We start from the raw sequence: 18,569 nt of genomic DNA, 5'->3' as shown, positions 1-18,569 counted from the left end.
TGAAATTCATGTCTCTGGATAGTTAACAAAGTTAGAAGAAAACAGAAAACTCCCCCCCTCAAACCTTCAGCCCAACACACACAGAAATACCAGTTAGGGTAAAAACAGATGTGGTGTTAGAACTAGGTCTGCTCTAATGCTATATAAAAGATTCCTAATTCTATAGAACAGGCCAAGCCTCTTTCATTACACTTTCATTTGGTTGCTGGCTTCAGTAACTGTTTGGCAGCACTATCTGGGTTGCGAGAGAGACCTGAGCTGCAACTTCTGCAGTCATTTCCTTTTTAAAATTTGTTTAAACAGCTTGGACAACCAGCTAATTTAGAGAGCTCAATGCCCTGAAATTGAACAGACCTCCTTGGCATAACCTATATAACTGACAGGGCTTGGCTCCTGAGCTTCTGTAGCCTACGTGGTGGGGAATTCCCTTCACAATGACTGCTGCTCTTTAGAAGACATGGCTGTTTGCTAGGCAGAAGGTTCTTTTAAGAAATTTATCATAGAATGCAGTTTGGTGTAAATATGGGCTCAGCACACAGCTGCATACAGTTTATTTTATTTTATTTATTTTATTTATTCGGTTTATATACCGCCCTATTCCCAAAGGACTCAGGGCGGTTTACAAGGCAAAATTTAAAAACAATCCAATATAAAATTAAAATAAAATTAAATTAAGTCTAGCCGCAAAAATCAAATCACAATTTAAAAACATTAAACCCCTCAGTCCAGACCAGATAGCTCAAAGAGCCAGGTTTTTAGGTCCCGGCGAAATGAACGAAGGTCGGGGGCAGTCCGGAGTTCCGTTGGCAGTTGATTCCATAGGGCAGGCGCGCCCACAGAGAACGCCCTCCCCCTGTGGATCGCCCGTCGGCAATCCTTCACCGGCGGTACCCTGAGGCCCTCCCTGTGGGAGCGCACAGAACAATGGGAAATTGACGCTGGCAGCAGGTGTTCCCTTAGATAATCTGGGCCCATGCCATTTAGGGCTTTATAGGTCATCACCAGCACCTTGAATCTCACCCGGAGGGCAACCGGAAGCCAATGCAGCTCGCGGAGAAGAGGTGTTACATGGGACTATCGGGAGACTCCCATCACAACTCACGCGGCTGCATTCTGCACCAGCTGAAGCCTCCAGTTGATTTCCTCTGCTGCCCTTTTGGATAATCAAAGCTGTATGTATCTAATGATTTGTCACAAGAATCAAATTCATTTCTCAGACTTCATCTCTTCAACCATATTTATCTGGACTACTATTAGGTAGCAGGTAAGAGAGGCAACTCTTTAATTCTTTCTGCCACCAGAAAGATCAATTAGAAAAAAACATACAGATGCACCCAGGACCATCCCTTGATGTGAGTGTACCTCTCACTCACATCAAGACCTTTTCTTGAGCTCCAAGGACGCTTTCACAACAGCTGCATCTGAGCTACACAAATCTAGGCAAACACTAGAAGCACTTAAAGATGAACTCTTTGCTGGCATCTAGTGATCGTGCATTGACAGGATAATAGTCCTTTGGAGAAAACACTGATTATATGAGGCGCCCAGATCTTACAAACACCACTGCAGCACACATTACGTATGGCAATGAGTGGCAGCTTTACTCATAGTTGGCAATGTCTGAATGCTAGCCAGGGGAAAACACCAATCACTGCCTTTATAATGCCATGCAGAGAAACCATTAGAACAGTAATAGTTCATATTAAGGTCATGCTGGGTGCAGTTTATGCTGACATTCTTCTCTCCTGGCTTTGGGATGAAAGAAAGCCTGAGAAAGCAACTGAGTGGATAAGGTCCATTCCAGGGCTCTGCATGAATGAACCTTTATTGTCAAAGTACAACCATGTCTACATTGAGATTGGCTGAGCCTCCCTTCGTGCCCCCACCCCCAACTTACAGTGACACAAACCCTCCATCTTATTACACCATGTGAGCTAATTGCACAACACACTGGCCTCGCAAGTCAATCATACATAAAGTTCATAAAATTATATCCCATTCAAAAGCCTAACAGCCCATGGATAAGAGCTGTTCTTCAGCCTGTTGGTACGGCTGGCTATACTCCTATATCTCCTACCGGATGGTCGGAGAGTAAAGAGATACCGTCCAGGGTGTGAGTCATCCCTGAGAATTTTCCTCACTCTTCCAAGGCAGCGAGCCCTGGTGATGTCATCCAGTGGTGTCAGGGGACAGCCCACAATGTCTTGTGCTGTGCTCACCACCCTCTGTAATGCTTTCCTATCTGTGGCTGTCAGACCAGCATACCAAACCACAATACAGTACGAGAGGATGCTCTCTATAGTAGACTGGTAAAAGAGGGTCATTAGCCGTTGTTCTACCCTGTTCTTCCGCAAGACCCTGAGAAAGTGAAGTCTCTGTTGGGCCTTTCTGGCCACCTGGGTTGTATTAACTTTCCAGGTAAGATCTTCGCAGAGATAGACTCCCAGAAATTTAAAGGAGGAAACTCTCTCCACACAGTCCTCCCCGATGTAAAGTGGGGCAGGTTCCTCCTTTTTCCTCCGGAAGTCTAGCACCATCTCTTTTGTCTTGCCAATGCTCAGGTGCAAGTTGTTGTTACAACACCATATGGATAGTTTTTGTACCTCCGCCCTGTATGCTGTCTTATCCCCACCCGTAATAAGACCCACCACGGTAGTATCATCTGTGAACTTAATTATCGCAGTAGATGGGTCGGATGATACACAGTCATATGTGTACAAAGAGTACAGCTAGGGGCTAAGCACACAGCCCTGTGGTGAGCCGGTGCAAAGCTTCAGGGGGGTGGACAAAGCAGACCCGACCCTCACTGTAAGAAAATGCTCCAGGCCCTTACATGATTGGAAGCAATCCAGCCTCTAACGCACACAGTATGAATATCTGATGAATACCTGTAAGACCATGCCAGATTCTGCTCTTCCAAGGTACCCTAGACTTAGCATACATAAATCCAATTTTCATGTGCACACAACACACACACACACACACACACACACACACACTATATTCATCTCTAGGACATTAAGCATTAATATAATTAAATAATTAGAAATATTAGATACATCAGTATAATAAAGGTGTGTGATACTGTTCTATTTATTTTATTAATGAAACAAAGAATGGAACCTAAAGACACGTTGGATGCTATTAGTATATAGATCAACAAAACTTCAACTTTTTTTTTCTTCTAAACTGATTCAGGAGTTGTGATTAACCAGCGCTGATATTTAGGATCAGTAGTGTTTTGTCTGAAAGGTTCAGTTTGAAGAGAAAAAAAATAATCCTAGCTAAGATTTTGTCAAAAGAAAAAAATAGTATTCAATTGGCAAGAGAGGATTCTCATGTTGAAAACAAGGCTCACCACTGTTACATAAGCAAAGCCTAAGGGTAGACTGGTCTGCCTTCTCAGAAGAGATTGAATAACAGAATAACATCGTTGGAAGGAACCTTGGGGGGGGGGCTCTTCTAGTCCAACCCCCTGCTCAAGCAGAAGACCCTATACCAGGGGTAGGCAACCTCGGCTCTTTTATGACTCATGGACTTCAACTCCCAGAATTCCTGAGTCAGCTATACTGACTCAGGAATTCTGGGAGTTGAAGTCCATGAGTCATAAAAGAGACGAGGTTGCCTACTCTGGCCCTATACCATTCCAGACAAGTGGCTGTCCAATCTCTTCTTAAAAGCCTCCAGTGATGGAGTACCCACAGCTTTTGAAGGCAAGCCGTGCCACTGGTTAATTGTTCTCACTGTGAGAAAATTGTTCATTAGTTCAAGGTTGTTTCTCTCCTTGATTAGTTTCCATCCATTATGCAGTTTCCATACCGTTAGTTTTTATTTAAAACATTTATAAATGTATTGATAAATAAAACATTTAGTTTTATTAGTATGGGAACGTATTAGTTTCCGTACCATTGTGACTGGTGTCCTCCTGCACAGTTCCAAAACCTGAGTGGAAGACTGACAGAATCTACAGCTCTGAAATGTCTTATAAATAGCCTTTACATTTGAAAACAAGTTATTTAATGGATTTCTTGTATTATCATTTCAACAGTATTCCTAATAAACCATAACGGCAAAAACTGCACATATAGTTGTTTGTTGTTCTTCCTTATCCATATTGTATGAGATCACCTTAGCAACAATCTGTTCCGAATATTATACTTTTCACGGAGACTGTATTCATAGGAGGTGGCAGTTTTAATAATTTACTTGTTTAAACTGATTAGTAGTTCTGCCCTTAGTTCAACTTTGCTTAGTGCTTCAGCTCTCCTTTTTTGGAGAAAGCTAGTATGATCAAGTTAGTTATTCTACATACAATAAGAGCGAGGCTGAACGATTACTGTACTATAGTGGGTTTCACATAAGGATATCTTTGAAAAGCATCTAAAATTTTCAAATGTGGCAGTCAAATAGTATAAAAGGGTCAACTCATGTATATCACTTCAGAGTCCAAGAAAATTGTATTGGCTATTAGTGCTGCTTTTTTCCCTTTAAAGTGTTTATGTAAAGTCTCTGTAGGAGAAGGAGTGGCAGAACCCAGAAGTGAAATCAAAAGAGAAATCAGCCTAAAGTTGCTACAGAGCCACAAATGGACTACGTCCAACTTCTTGAATTCTGTTGATCCTTATCTAGCACCAAAATAGTGCTAACCATTAGTTGAAAACAGTCCTATGCATAGGTATGAGTATTAATAAATCAGTTTAACTGAAATTTCACATGTGGTCCTGCTCGTTAGTGCCTGATGTTCTCCTATATGAATTTGCTTGTTAATTTTCAGAGGCTTTTTTATGGGTATCCTTCTGAAATCATTTGTGTGGCCAACGGTCTCAAAGTTCCTCTTAAGTCCAACTCTTAAGATCTTTGGGCTGGGGAAGTTTCCTTAGAGCCTTGGTGGAGCAGTGGGCTAATGCCTCCTTAAGTAACACCAGCTGCCTGCAATTAGTGCAGGTTCAAGTCCCACCAGGCTCAAGGTTGACTCAGCCTTCCATCCTTCCGAGGTAGGTAAAATGAGGACCCAGATTGTTGGGGGCAATAAGCTGACTTTGTAATAATGCCCCCTGGGGGGGCCCCCGAAAGCCCTAATAAGCAGGCATATACATAGAATGAAGGCTATTGCTAAGCACATTGTGCTTTAGATTGTAAGCCACCCTGAGTCTTCGGAGAAGGGCAGGATATAAATGGGAATTAAAAAGAAATTGAATCGTTACAGTAGTCTGAACAAAGAAAACACTGGGCGAAATGGCTCACTGATCTAATTTATTTCCTTGTTTGCTAATATTTATATCCACCTCATTCCATAGATTATATGGGGGTTCAGTTTATCCAGGCTGGTTTGAGTATCTGAAAAAACCGCCCTCTTCTTTTGAACCTTTAGTGTAAATCCTTAGTTGTCTTTTTCTTCATTTACTAAGCCTTTCACTCTTCTATTTCCTACTTTTACTGCTATACATTATTTAAATGTTACTAATACAGTAGTCAAACCTTTTCAATAGCTACATTGATCCAAATAAAAATGAAAAGAAGTGGAACATCATTATTAATATTACTTTATAATAACTATGAACAAGTGTTTTGAATTCTTTTTCCAAGAAATATCAAGAAAACCAAATGAGGCATCAAAAGGTAAAAAAAAATTCTGGTTATAAAATCCATCTCTCAAACTCTTAAAACATTACAGTTTTAAGATGGAGGAGGAGATGCTTGGCAAACTGAGTGGAATTATATACTGCAAAATGAACAAGATTTCAGATTGTAACAATAGCTGTAGGACTGAATTACTGAACGGGATCAGTGATTTTTTTAAAAAAGAAAAAGAAATCAAATTTGACAGTTCTTTACATCTACCTTCATCAATGAATCAAAACAACAATCCATAGAAAAGAAAGTATTAGAAATAAAGAAAAATGCTATATTTCCAAGATTTGCAGTAGGACAAGAACAATAAGTGCCAAATTGGATAATACTATCAAGAGGTAGAAAGGTTTGTAGTCATACAAAAAGTTAAGACTTTATTGTCTGGTGGCAGAGTATTTTCCTCTAATTTTAAAATTCTCCTACACAATTGAATTCTGCAACAGTTAAGTTTCCACAGGATGTTTCTGTGGAGCTCTCTCTCCTACAATTGTTAGCATGTTAATTCAGTGTGAACTTTGTTATCAATATAATAACTGAACGTTCAGATTCTGATGATATCATTGCTAGCATTTACAGTAATTCTCTTAATTATCAGGGTGGAGGAATGAGGATGAGAAAACTGAAGAGGGAGGTAATCATTAGGGGAAGATCATAGTGGCAGGAAGAGGGAAATATAAGAGGAGGGACGTGGGATAAGCTATTATAGGGAAGGGAGACCTTAGGCTCAGGCTAGAGCTTTTAAATGCCAGGTCCATCTACAGTGGGACAAAAAAGTATTTAGTCGCCACCAATTGCGCAAGTTCTCCCACTTAAAAAGATGAGAGAGGCCTGTAATTTTCATCATAGGTATAGCTCAACTATGAGAGACAAAATGGGGGGAAAGAATCCAGGAAATCACATTGTAGGATTTCGAATGAATTAATTCGTACATTCCTCGGTAAAATAAGTATTTGGTCACCTACAAACAAGCAAGATTTCTGGCTCTCACAGACCTGTAACTTCTTCTTTAAGAGGCTCCTCTGTCCTCCACTCGTTACCTGTATGAATGGCACCTGGTTGAACTTGTTATCAGTATAAAAAGACACCAGTCCACAACCTCAAACAGTCACACTCCAAACTCCACTATGGCCAAGACCAAAGAGCTGTCGAAGGACACCAGAAACAAAACTGTAGACCTGCACCATGCTGGGAAGACTGAATTTGCAATAGGCAAGCAGCTTGGTGTGAAGAAATCAACTGTGGGAGCAATTATTAGAAAATGGAATACATACAAGGCCACTGATCATCTCTCTCGTTCTGGGGTTCCACGCAAGATCTCACCCCGTGGGGTCAAAATGATCACAAGAACGGTGAGCAAAAATCCCAGAACCACACGGGGGGACCTAGTGAATGACCTGCAGAGAGCTGGGACCAAAGTAACAAAGGCTACCATCAGTAACACACTACGCCACCAGGGACTCAAATCCTGCAGTGCCAGATGTGTCCCCCTGCTTAAGCCAGTACATGTCCGGGCCCGTCTGAAGTTTGCTAGAGAGCATTTGGATGATCCAGAACAGGATTGGGTGAATGTCATATGGTCAGATGAAACCAAACTAGAACTTTTTGGTAAAAACTCAACTTGTTGTGTTTGGAGGAGAAAGAATGCTGAGTTGCATCCAAAGAACACCATACCTACTGTGAAGCATGGGGGTGGAAACATCATGCTTTGAGGCTGTTTTTCTGCAAAGGGACCAGGACGACTGATCCGTGTAAAGGAAAGAATGAATGGGGCCGTGTATCGTGAGATTTTGAGTGAAAACCACCTTCCATCAGCAAGGGCATTGAAGATGAAACGTGGCTGGGTCTTTCAGCATGACAATGATCCCAAACACACCGCCCGGGCAACGAAGGAGTGGCTTCGTAAGAAGCATTTCAAGGTCCTGGAGTGGCCTAGCCAGTCTCCAGATCTCAACCCCATAGAAAACCTTTGGAGGGAGTTGAAAGTCCGTGTTGCCCAGCGACAGTCCCAAAACATCACTGCTGTAGAGGAGATCTGCATGGAGGAATGGGCCAAAATACCAGCAACAGTGTGTGCAAACCTTGTGAAGACTTACAGAAAACGTTTGACCTCTGTCATTGCCAACAAAGGGTATGTAACAAAGTATTGAGATGAACTTTTGTTATTGAACAAATGTTTATTTTCCACCATAATTTGCAAATAAATTCATTAGAAATCCTACAATGTGATTTCCTGGATTCTTTCCCCTCATTTTGTCTATCATAGTTGAGGTATACCTATGATGAAAATTACAGGCCTCTCATCTTTCTAAGTGGGAGAACTTGCACAATTGGTGGCTGACTAAATACTTTTTTGTCCCACTGTATAATAAAAGTACCTTAATCCAGAAATTAAAGTATTGGTGAAAAGGTAGATTAAGCCTGTATTACTGAAACCTGGATGAGGTTATAACTTCCTTTAAGTTTTATTTTGCAAAGCTGTTCAATCATTAGTCCAAATAAAACTCTTTCACATAGAGATATATTAATAGTTTACTTATTTTTTAAAAAAATACATTAAAATCAGTAAATCCAAATTCGACTGTCCCCTTAGTCCATTTTAAACTTTCTTAATTTAAAATCTTGGCAAGCTTTTTTTGCTTTTAATTATTTTGAAATCCTTTAACTTGTTCCTTAGGTCTTATCTTTAATCTGGGGTGAAGTGATCACTCTACCGGTGGCTTAATTGCTCTGCTGAAATAATATTCTTCCAAATGTGCTTAGGAAAGCACTTTTGCAAACCCAATGCCCTTTGGCAGGCTACTGTATGTTCTGATTGTGAGCGCTCCTTGACTCTTCCACAGCCCTGGTGCTTAAGACTCAAAAGAAGCCTCAGAACGTCTTTAGAGCAGCCTTTCACAGAGCAAGCGGGAAATCCTCCAGCGCTCATTATCTGGAGAGATACCACTGGACCAGACTTAATGCCTGCTCACTGATCTTTGCTGCAGCTTCGCCTTCGCTATTTTCAAAGCATTAAAAAACAAAAACAAAGAGAAGAGTACATGGGGAAAAAAAAGCATAGAGTCTTTTACAAAACAAGGCTATTTCCGGGCAAACTCAAAGCTTCTCCCATCAGGCTTATCCAGCCGCAGATTTCAAATGTAAGATAAAGGGCTCTGCATTCGAAGGATTATTAAATCTGTGAATCTGATTTTGATGAGTAATGCAAAATGCAGCTGGAGATGCTGAAGCTGTATTGCTCAAACCTTTATCTTTTAAGATACCTCTTTATAAAATCAGATAAATTGGTATCTTGTTCACCTTCAATAGAGACTTTGCTAATTCCTGCTGAAATATAGGCAACATCTCATCTCTTGTAGTAACATGAAGGAATTGTACAATAATGATATTGGAACTAGTAACAGTCTTCCTTCTCATTAAAGGAAATTTAATTACATGATCAATCTTGACTGGAAAAATTTGTTTCCAAAGGAGGAAGCTTTCTGGAAAAAAAATCCTTCATAAATTCAGCTGGATTTGATGGACGGGAGTTTTCAATGCTAAGCACATATAGATTTTTCATGTGCAATTATGACTTTTTTATTTTAATTCCATTTATATCCCGCCCTTCTCCGAAGACTCAGGGCGGCTTACAAGCTTAGCAGTAGCCTTCATTCTATGTATATGCCTGCTTATTAGGGCTTTCACACACACCCCAAGCGGCATTATTACAAAGTCAGCTTAATTGCCCCCAACAATCTGGGTCCTCATTTTACCTACCTCGGAAGGATGGAAGGCTGAGTCAACCTTGAGCCTGGTGGGATGCGAACCTGCACTAATTGCAGGCAGCTGGTGTTACTTAAGGAGGCATTAGCCCACTGCTCCACCAAGGCTCTTTTAAGTAAGTAATTCATTTATCCAAAATATTATGACTGGGTTGCATAATAGTGGGCAGTCAATTGATCTTCACAGCAAGTCATTTTTTTCTGGCATCACATTTATGGTCTGCCAGATCTTGTTGGATCAGCTTCAGATCTTGTGCCTGAGCCAGGATCTCTAGTAACAAATTGATAGAAGAATCTTCATCTGCCATCTTTCCTGCCTTGGCAGATGGTGATGCAATTGGAATTAAGCTAACTGTTGAATGTTTGGGTTTAATTGCCATTCCAGTAGCTCACTGAAAACAAAATAAAGTGAAATGAAAAGCTTTATTTACCCAGTTCAAAATCTTTATCTATACAGTCTGATAATTTGAAGTTTGGAAAGATGTCAATCAAGAGAGAGGTGAGAAATGTACCATGGCACCATCCCAAAACAGAAACCTAGTTGTGGAGTTGAAGGCACTGAAGGGAAAACAGACGGGCTCATCTCCATTTTATTTCCTTTTCTGATCATGAGGCTACAAAAATAACAATTGAATGCACAGCTCAGCTGCCTGCCATTTAATTTTCCAGGAATATTTCACTTTAAGTGGCATACTGGTATTGCACCTTAACTGGTAGCTATTATTACTATCAGTCTCATTATGTTAGTCTTTTCCTATAATCAAGTCCTATCTGCACCATTTAGATGTAGCAGAACCATACACTTTCGTCAGATTTCTTTTCTATAAACTCTGCATGCGTCTTCTTAACTTTTTGACTCTACTTCAGAAACTGGGCAATTCCCTAGTCTAATATGATTTTTGGGTCAACCAGTGAGTTCAATGGCTTGTTCTTCCGTGGGGAAAATATTTATTGGAATACAGGATCTTAATTTACTCATTGTCTAATAATTAGGTGACAGTAAAGAATGGTGGAAGCCACACACTTTCTCAGCCAGGTACGATACTGGCTCTCCAATTAAATGGAAGTGCAGTCCTAGACTTATGGTAATTATTTAATGATCGTTTGAAGAAATGATGGCCTCAGAAAAGGCGCTTTATGGCCTGCAAAGCATTTCTGACTGTTGCAACACCCACCTGCCCCCCTGTCATCAGGCGTTTGCTATCTGGATGCCTGGCAACCCAGCTGCACTTACGACCTGTTGCCAAGCAGTTGACAATCATGTGATTGTCGTCTGCAATCTCCTCCGGCAGATTCCTCAGTAAATCAATGGAGAAGCCTGTAGGGAAGATTGCAGGCTGCTGCTCACCTGCCAGGAGGAAGGCTGAGGGCTGGCTGAAAGAGCTGCTTGCCAACTCCTTCAGCGAGTTGCAGGATGGAGCACATATTTTCAGGATCTGAGCTATCTTTCTCTACACCCTCAAAGGCATTCCCTTCCAAACGTGTAGAGAGCCAATATCATCCCAGGGGGTGTGTGTGTGTAGAAACTGAGCTTAATCCTGAAGATTCCTTTCTCTGCATAGAGGGGATCTGGTCTCCCTTCAGCAGGTGAAAGGAACATACCTCAGATCCTGAATTTTGAGCTCCTGAGTGGAAGGGCAGTGTGGTAAGACGTACAGGGTAGGTAGGCCCTGAGAGACACGGCTTAGGCCGCACATTTCTCTTCACCCAGGGCTGAGGATCCTGCTTGGATTTTGGCAGGAAGGATTTTCAGTTCCTGAGGGGAGCTTTCAAGATTCTCTCCCATCCCCAAGAGGCATTATAGGCTTCTTACCATTTAACCAGGACGGATGGAATTGTAGTAGTTGAGTGAAGTAGTCATATGATGTCCCATTTAATGACCACTTCATTCAACATCCAAGATTCAGTTCTGAATTGTCATTAAGCTGATACCAGCTGTATAGCAATGTTAATACATTTCTTTGGAAGAGAGAGAGGAGGATGGTGGGAATAAATCAAGTTGTCCCCTTTTTAATGTTTGTTATCGTGTGGCTCTCCAGGTTAATGGTTTCATCAACTAGCACTGCAATGCTTTATATACAACCATTGCCATAAATTAATTTTGATTTATATGGTTTACAGTGTATTTAAGGCACTATTGTTTTTACTGCGGTAATTTAGTCAAGGAAAGTGAAATATCACTTTGTATAATCCGTTGAACTCTCATGTAATGCATATATAATTAATGGTATTACCACATGGAGATGAGGCTTTAAAAAATTGAACTAGAGTGGAAATTAGCAATTTGAAAATTTTATCAGAATGAAAATTAGCAAAAAAAACCAAAACCCCTTTTTGCTGAAAAAGCAATTGCATTTGAACAAGCTTTCGGGGGGAAAAATGTTTGACACTGTATCTTAATGTTTTTGTCTTGTTTCATTTGAAATGCTAAAAATAGAAGACAGGTCAGCTCATGTTTTCAAGACACAAGGGACAAAACTTGCTGCTTGGTTTAGCTAAATTTAGCATATACTCACTTGAGGTTAATAAGTAATTACTGCATATTTTAAAAGTGCTTTTTATTGCATAAAGGTAAAGGTAAAGGTTCCCCCGCACATGTGTGCTAGTCGTTTCCGACTCTAGGGGCCGGTGCTCATCTCCGTTTCAAAGCCGAAGAGCCAGCGCTTGTCCGAGGACGTCTCCGTGGTCATGTGGCCGGCATGACTAGACGCCAAAGGCGCACGGAACGCTGTTACCTTCCCACCGTAGTGGTCCCTATTTTTCTACTTGCATTTTTACGTGCTTTCGAACTGCTAGGTTTGCAGAAGCTGGGACAAGTAACAGGCGCTCACTCTGTTACGTGGCACTTGGGATTCGACCCGCCAAACTGCCGACCTTCTGATCGACAAGCTCAGCGTCCTAACCCACTGAGCCACCACGTCCCTTTTTTATTGCATAGTAACAGACAAAATATTGTGTTTTTTTCATAATAAAAGAAAAAAACACCATACTATTCCAAAAAAGGTAAGAAAAGAAGATAACTTTCATTATATAACGTAAATACAAGAGCAACTATTTGCACTTGCAAAAAAAAATAAAATAATGGGCAAAAATGCTGTTATTATTTTCAGACCATAGCTAAACATGAGGACCAATGGGATATATTACCAACCTTATATTTCTACTCTTTAAGGATCTGCAAGTTCCAGCAATAAAAGTCAAGGAGCATGGCGAAAAAAAAGGGGCTATTTAAAGATAATATGTCCAACAGTCCAAGTTAGAATAGATAGTGAAGATATTGCAGTGGCTGATAGCTTCTGCTTTTTAGGATCAATCAACAGTAAAGGAACAAGCAGCCAAGAAATATGCTACAAACTAGAACAGGGGTGTCAAACTCAATTTCATTGAGGGCCACATCAGCATTGCGGTTGCCCTCAGGAGGCCGGGTGGGTATGGCCAGGGTGGGCGTGGCCTACTGGGTGGGCGTGGCTAGAGTGTGTATGGCCTACTGGGTGGGCATGGCCAGCTCTACATCGTTTGCATCAAGGGTGCCTATGGGGGCCTGGGCAGGAGTGGGACAGATCTGAGGGTCTCTGGGCCAGGGCCAAGGCAGAGGGGGCTGTTCCCTCACTGTTTCGAGGATGGCTTCATGGGCCGCATGAAACCACTTTGCGGGCCGGCCCCGGCCCCCAGGCCTTGTGTTTGACATGTCTGAACTAGAATGTGGTAGGCAGCCATCAAAGCCTTGGAAAAGATATTCAAATGCCATGAAGCACCTGTATCTATAAATATTAGAATCATGCAAGCCATCCTATTCCTTGTGACATTCTATGGAAGCGAAAGTTGGACTCTGAGGAAGCATGATAGGAAGCATATTGATGTTTTATAACTTTGGCATTGGAGAAAACTCCTGACAATACCACACACAACCAAGAAATAAACAAATGGGTAATCAAACAAATCAACCCAATTGGTGAGTTACTACCATATCTGTTTTATAACCCATGGAGTAAATGACTACTTATCTCCAGGAACAATTTAAACAAAGCTGTTCCCATTAATCCATAGAGACATATGTTTTCTAAAATATTCTGAATTGCATTCCCCCCCCCTATAGAAACAAGTATTATTTCAATTCAAACATTTGTCTCAGTATCCATAGTCTGCCTAAGAACCAGGCTACACCATTTAATGAGAAATAATAAATCTAGTTGCTTTTATAAATGAAAAAATATAGGTAATTGAATTTCCACTGCTAAGTAATGTGGTCTTAAAGTATGAATAATGTTGGACAAAAAACAATGAAATAACTAATTGCAATTATTTTAAGTTCTTTCATTTTGTAGATTATCTCCTAAAAAGTAACTTTATCTCCTAAAAAAAATCATACTTTAAAACTGCCACATTTGTGGAATATTTTGACCTGGTCCACCTCTTGGCTGATTTCTATAACTGCAAGTATCTCCAAACAGATACTGGAACAACAACAACAACAACAACAACAACAACAACAACAACAACAACAATAATAATAATAATAATAATAATAATAATAATTTTATTTATATACCGCCCTTCTCCCAAAGGACTCAGGGCGGTGAACAGGGCAAACATATAAAAATACAAAAATACAAAAGTTAAAAAAGAATTAAATACAATGCACAAGCTAAAACAGTAAATACATATATTAAAAACAACAGTAAAATCCCAACCCATCCCCCATCAGGCCAGGCCGGCTTGTTCGAATAAGTGCGTCTTCAGATCGCGTCGGAAGGAGCGAATAATCAGGTTACTACCTACCAGGTAGAGTATTATGTAAGAATTAGGGAAACTTTGGGTTTAAATCCTCAATTTGCTCCCTAGTTCTCTAAGTGATTGCACTGATCTACTTAGGACTCCATCCTTTGCTCCTTTCCAAAGTTCAATCAAGACTACAAAATGAATTAAACAGAACAGTGCCTTAGTTAACAGGCTTGAAACACAGAGTTCAGGAACAAGGAGAGCACTACAACACCAACAGGATTTTATGGCACTTGTTCAAGTGATATATATATATAGCTACTGTAAACATGCCTGTACTAAGTTCAAAAGATATGGATACTTCTTAGATCAGAATAGAGAATATCTCAGAGCTACATCTCAACCTTCCACGTCTTCCAAAGTATGTCCCCAGTAGAACTGAGACTGAATTTTTCTGGCCCAGTTTTTAGCATTTTTTTCAGAATGGGAAGGGAAGCAGGAAGTCATGGAGAGGCAAATTGCTTCCATTCCCCAGATTTAAAATCCTACCAAAAACTGCTATTTTGAATGGGGTGGGAAATATGGGCCTTTGGTTGTAAGGGATGTGAAGCAGGGAGGAAATGGCTTGTTTTTAAGAATCCTACCATTACTATTCCTACTCTTAAATATTAACCCCCACCTACAAGAACACTGTTAAAAATAAGGTTTAAAATAGGTCTGAAATTGTGATTTGGGAGAAAAAGATGAAGAAATCACATTGTAAAATAAAATCAGTGTAACCTATATTAAATGAAGCAATACTGGAGTGCTGGGAGGGCCCAAGGAACATACAGAATTCTTTTAACTTAATTTCTACCTTAATGCTACATGCTAAGCTTGCCAGGTTATGTAGTTTTGTTGTAAGATTCAAGAGAGAGGCATGTTTTTCAAAGCTGCTGTCATTAAGACCTGGACATGGCAATAATACTGAATCAGCTGCGAACTGAGCTTTGTCCACATAACATGATTAAATGGGTTTGGGGCAGTATGGATCTAGGAGATGACCAGGCTGAGCCCAAGGGCAGGGCTAACCATCATTAGTATGGAGTCACTACGTCATCATAAGAGATCGAAGTCTGTTGACTCTTATCTGGAGCCAATTTGCCTTGATAGTTAGTAGATCAATTCCTTGTGCATAGATAGCATGAAATAAACTTGTAACACCTTTGAACTCTATCCTGGCTCCTAATTTCTTTTACCTGACAATGTTGTTCAAACTCACAGAATGAATTGTTTAATTAATCCAGAGGATTGGTTTATCTCTAAACAAGGACCATCTTTTTAAAGGCTAAATTAATTCCATATTTTGCAAAGGGTTTACTTAGCAGTTAACTGATTCTTTTCACTGCTTAGACAATGTCCTAAAAAGCTTAGCAAAGGACTTTCTCCTTGGTAATTTTTTTTTCTTTCCCTGTAGCCACACTGATCACATCACTGACAGGGTCCAATTGTACACATAATTTTCTTTAGTGAAATTCTGATAACTGACTTGAAAATTATCAGCTAAATAATTAAAGAACTTAATACGTCCCATCTTTCTCTTTTCATACATTTGAAAAACTTCAATAAATTATTGTGAAGATTCTTAGATTAAGGCTATATTAAAAAGCTATTACAGAAGATGTGATGGTCAGGAACATGGTTCATGGTAGGAAACTTCCATATTTATCATATTTCCACTTGTCGTACTTTGACAATAAGCAAAAGCTTCTGTGTTCCCTACCTAGGGAAAATTATACACTTTTTTAGCATTCCACTAGTAAAGCCTTTACAGATTGTTAAAAATCTGTTTTGCTTTCAACTCCAGGCTGCCAAACCTTTTATCTTTGGCGTCTAACTAGACATCTGTTTGGTTTTACAGACCTGTTCTTGGAACTAACTCTGTTTACAAAATACTTGAAAAAAATGATCATCTGCCGTCTTCTCTGCATTTGTGTGGTTTTTTTTAAAAAATCATAGAATCATTTTTTTTAAAGTTAAGCAGAAAGAGAATAGTTGAACCTCTATTTTTTTTCCTTTGTACTTTTACTAGTAAATACAAGGTGCTGAACATATCTCTTCATCCTGCGTGAAGCTTTTTTTACCATTTATTTCAACCAAGTGATTTGCAAGGCAACATGATTCACTTTGACAAAACAATGTGGTTAGCCTTGAGCTGCTTTGGAGCAATGCCATGGGGGAAGACTCCACTCCACTCAGCCTTCTTTTCCAGTGCTGGCTGGAGTTTTTTTTTTATTTTGAAAAACATATTAGACTTAGTCCCTAGGTTACAACGGATTGTCAATTACATGCTTCTGCTTTTTTTTTGTAAGTATTTACATCAAGGCTTGTATCAGTCTGGTTTCAGAATTCCTCACTCATGTGATTAAAAATTCAGAAACTCAACTTTACTTATTAAATTGATATCCTGCCTTACATTCAGGTCATTTTACGGAAAATGTAGACAATAGGATATTGCAACATGCAAGCTATAAGAGGTTTCAGTTATGCAAGAAACAAACTAATCTTTTATTAGCAGAAGAGTTTGGAATATTTGTCCTTTAAATTTGTAATAGTTTGCTTTCTTCATCTTCTTTGCACAGCCAAGCAGAGTAGTAATTGGTACACATCCAAATTAGTAAAAATATTAAGCATTAACAAATCCTTTAAAGTAGAAATTGTTGTCCTATAATAGATCTGCATAATTTGCTGCTACAAGGATGAAGAGAAAACTACACTTTTTATCAATTTGTGGCAGAGTTTGACTATCCCTATAGATAGGGAGCCTATCATTAAAACAAGCAAGCCAACAATAATTTTTTCTACCTCTTTCTTTACTTTCCTCCAACTGATAGTTTTGACCTCCCTTGGTTTCTAAATAAAATACAGCATGACAAAAAATGCAATAAAAATATCAATCAATGACCAGAGTTCGCAAAACCTCCAGGAGCTAATTTCTAGATCAGGTAGATGTTAATATTCCATTTAAGTACAAAATAATTTGGCTTCATCTAAAAACAACCCCATATAATTCAAGTGATTATTAGGAGGAACGTTTCATACGCAGTAAGATAATACTTTACTCATTTAGCTTCTTACTTGGGAAGTGGCTCTATATTTTACCATGCTGTGAATTATATCAGCGTTTGCTTAAAAGAATTTTTAAGATTATGGCTTTTTAAACTAATGAGACTTGGATGAGCCTCTTCATTGGTTAAAAAGATTAAAAGAAATAAAATATTGTTTCTAAAATGAAAATACATTACAGGAATAAAAATAACACATGAACCTTTTAAGTCATAAATAGTACCTTGCCTTTTTAAAAAAAGTTATAGGTAATCCTCATCTTACAACCATCCATTTAGTGACCCGTTCAAATTTAGAAAGGCACTGAAAAAAGTGAATTTGAAAAACAGGTTTTACCAGAGTGACTCTAATTGAGTTCCTGAGGCTCAAAACCTAGCATCGATTTCTGAGCTGTGTGTACAAGAGTAAAAGTATGTTTAGCACTATGTTACTATGAAAGTAACACTTTCCCCTAAATTCTATTTTCAAACTCATACTTTTTCCATTCTTCCCCAAATTGCTACAGTTGTATTTTAATCATCATGGTCACATTTGTTCATTCAGTATAAAAAGTGCACTATCAAATAAGATAATCAGAATACACATTTTAATGAAATCTGAATAAGCTGCTGTATTTATATATTTGAGGATTGAAATTGGAAAGAAAATCCATTAAACTCCATATATGTTTTCACCTGAGCCTGATAACACCTAATTTAAGGAAAGATACAGGATGCTACAATAATGGAATTGTCTTAATGATTTTATCCTAGCATAGAGAGAGGGGCTCAAAATAGGGGATGTTACTAATCCTCCTCTCCAATATGCATGAGGGCAAAACGTTAAATGTCCTTTAAGATTTGCTACACAGGCCCGTGAAATAATGACTTGAATTTTTGGTTCAAAGGCTCTGTGTTTGACCTTTACCATGGTTGACTCTGATACAAGCATTAGCAAGGACAATGTTGAAAGACTGCAATAAGTAATTTTAGACTACACTTTTCCCTCCAGGAGGTAAAGGTATTGACAAGTCTTGACTAAATCAAGGATCCACCTCAAAAAATTAGGTTTAGGCAATATATTAAGTAACAGATTCTCATGTTAGTCTCATATCAATACAGCCCAATTCCAACCGAGTATATATGTTTGGCACAAACTGAGGCATACAAATATAATTGTTATACATTTTAACTGAGTTGTTACTGAAAGTCCTTTTATCTCTGCAAGTGCAAAGTTGTGCTACGTACAGCAGGAGACTCAACAACATAGCTCAAAATAATTTGACTGCTGCAGAAAAAAAAAGTTACGCATTGAAAGTCTGCTTGACAGGAGGTGGTTAGCCCACTTATTGTTTCCAAAAAAGAACAGATTGAA

General features: G+C 39.3%; 1 protein-coding gene across 5 annotated transcripts in view; it reads right to left on the bottom strand.

Moving 5' to 3' along the window:
• Positions 1 to 18,569, bottom strand: part of COMMD1 (copper metabolism domain containing 1) — an 86,340-nt gene that overhangs the window by 62,681 nt on the left and 5,090 nt on the right. The gene's annotated exons all lie outside the window — the stretch shown is intronic.

Source organism: Vipera berus (genome assembly GCF_964194415.1).
Source record: "Vipera berus genome assembly, chromosome: 1".
NCBI lineage: Eukaryota > Metazoa > Chordata > Lepidosauria > Squamata > Viperidae > Vipera > Vipera berus.
Note: the sequence above shows the minus strand (reverse complement) of the source record. Positions and strands in the feature narration are given on the sequence as shown.